The following is a 2,840-nucleotide window of genomic DNA, read 5'->3' on the forward strand; positions in this document are numbered from 1 at the left end:
GGGTTGAGACCAATTGATGCATCTTAGATGGCCACGTGCTAGTGTTTAAGATCCCAGAAACCACTCTCCAAAGTGGGATGCAGAATGTTTTCTTAATAAATTTTATTATGCCAATCGACTTAGATGTCCCCTGAAACCACGGTCCCCAATCCCCTGCCCCTGCTACACTGGCCTTTTAAGCATTCAATTTATTCAGGAAACTTCTTTGCTTTTGGTTTAGTCCAAAAATATGAAACGTTTCATGAATTTGCATATCATCCTTGAGCAGGGGCCATGCTAGTCTTCTCTGTATCATTCCAATATTAGTATATGTGCTCCTGAAGCAAGAACAGCAGTTCTTTTTAAGGAAAATCTAATTTAGTTAATCGATGAAGAGGGTTAAAAATGACTGATCTGAAAGAATCAGAAAGAATTTTTCTCATCTTAAAAGTCTTGTCAGATCTGGCAATGATGAAAAGGTAAGTAAATTCTTTGGAATTTACTACTAAAAAAAGAGAAAAAAATCCTTATTTCAGTCTCCCCTTCCTATACCAGTTCTTATTCTTCGGTTTGAATAAATACCCCTTTTCCAGTAATAATACCATTCTCATGTCTTGGTTGTTATTGTTTTGTTTTAATTTGCTTCTTTGTTTAGTAAATTTGGCTAGGACCTACGTGGCAGAAGTGAAGCTTTAGATTGTAGTGTGTGTGTAAATTTAAATATCTGATACTGTGGTGGTTGCCAATAACTTAACTTGAGAATTGTACTTTTGTAAGGTAAAAAGAAAAGATTTCCATCACATAAATAACAGATTGAGAAGAAACATCCTCTCAATGAGACTTAAACTATGCTAACCCTTATGTGCCACTAATTTAACTTGTAGCTTCCACTCAGAGTTCTGATTTGGAGCAGAATCATTCTGCTTTTGCAGAGTTTTGATTCCAGAATCAGCAATTTGCATCAGCGGTCACAATGTATATTGGCCCAGATAAAACTGTAGGATTGGGAGGTGGGACAACCTCTGGCCTGCAATCTTTCAAAATCATAAGCAGAATTTCCTGGCTGTAGGGAAGATGAGCGAGTGAGTTCATGGAAACTAAGTGTTTCCGTTTCATTTTGGTATTGTAATCTGGATTCACTTTTTGAAAGTACACATGGTGTAAGTACAAGTCAGGTCCTCTGGGCCCCTGCTTTGCTTAACTTTTGTTAGTAACCCATATAGACTAAAACTACTGACAGAAATAGAGTTTGCCTCTTGGAAAATTAATAATAACTCCCTTTCTGGAAAATCTAATCTACTTTGGTTTACATAATTTTATCAGTAGGAGGGAGTCCCTGGGTGGTACAGTTAGTGCAATAGGCTGCTAACCAAAAGATCAGAAGTTTGAGTCCACCCAGAGGCACCTTAGAAGAAAGGCCTGGCAATCTACTGTTGAAAAATCAACTATTGAAAATCTTGTGGATCACAGTTCTACTCTGACACATGGGGTTACCATGATTGAGAGCCCACTCAACGGCAACTACTACTGGTATCAGTAGGTAGGATGACCTTCAGTTTTATAGACAGAGACTTATCAAAGAAAACGAGTCCTCCTCTATACATAAAATAATACCAAGGTTCATTGTGAGTTATTGAGGGAATCCCACTAAAAAACCCACTGCCGTCGACCATAGTGACCCTGTAGGACAGAGTAGAACTGCCCCATAGAGTTTCCAAGGAGCGCCTGGTGGATTTGAACTGCCGACCTCTTGGTTAGCAGCCGTAGCACTTAACCATTATGCCACCAGGGTTTCCATTGAGGGAATAGAATGGTTCAAAATGGGGCAATGAGACCACAAGATTGCAGAAGCACTCCCAATTTGACAAAGGTTTTGGGGTAGCTTTTATGGTAAAATATCAGGAACATGGAGTAAATTTTTCTGATTGGTTGACGTTTAAAAACTAGGTTTCATCAATCACAGGATAACCACAGAATATTTAAAGATTTTTCTTATCAGTCATGTACATAAGTCACAAGGTGGTTACAAGATGTTAGTTATGTAAAGTTTCTTATCTATCATAAATTCCCTTGGAAATATTCTGCTGAGTATAACAAAGAGATGAACTTTCTCATAATATACATAGGCAAAACACCTAAGCAGAAGTTACATATCTAGAGGAGAAGAAGAACAACAAAATGGTTTCCAAATTGAATTAGCTGTTGGCCATCTTGGTCATGCCAAGTACCTCTAAAACCAAAAACCAAGCCTGTTGCTGTTGAGTCAATTTGACTCATAGTAACCCTATAGGACAGAGTTGAATGGCCCCATAGAATTTCCAAGGAGTGCCTGATAGATTTGAACTGCTGACCTTTTCGTTAGCAGACGTAGCTCTTAACTACTACGCCACCAGGGTTTCCAATTACCTCTATTTAGACTTAAAATGCTCTTGTTCATTCCTTTCTCTTGATCAAGAATTCTATAGAATTCCTTGATCACAATATTTGATCACTCTAAGAGTACTGTCTTCTGCATGGCCTTAGTTGGAGGCTTAGGGTGGCTGCTCATTGAGATTTTTAAGACCCCAGTCACTACAATTTATAGCAGCTGGGCACCACCTATCATTCTAATCCTTTTCTTCACCACGCTATAGCTAACACACTCTGCTTCTTGTGATATTCTCATGAGGGGTGTTTAGAGCTAAAGGCCAAATCTTGAAGAACAACTTGGCATTACATAAGGTGACCAGCACTAGGGCACATATTCAGAGATTCTAGAAATTTTGGTCTCTTCAAGATACATAACTCTTTGCAAGACTAAACATTTTGCAGTGTGGTTGTAAAGGTTAGCGATATAGTACATTATACTTTTAGCAATTCCT

At 38.4% G+C, this 2,840-nt stretch overlaps 1 non-coding gene across 1 annotated transcript; it reads right to left on the reverse strand.

Annotated features, from left to right (window-relative positions):
- Positions 1-223: 223 nt before the first annotated feature.
- Positions 224-326, reverse strand: LOC111750007 (U6 spliceosomal RNA). Its single transcript, XR_002785157.1, has one exon. It is a non-coding gene; the product is annotated as a U6 spliceosomal RNA (small nuclear RNA).
- Positions 327-2,840: the final 2,514 nt, after the last annotated feature.

Source organism: Loxodonta africana, chromosome 2 (assembly GCF_030014295.1).
Source record: "Loxodonta africana isolate mLoxAfr1 chromosome 2, mLoxAfr1.hap2, whole genome shotgun sequence".
In the NCBI taxonomy this organism is placed as follows: Eukaryota; Metazoa; Chordata; class Mammalia; order Proboscidea; family Elephantidae; genus Loxodonta; species Loxodonta africana.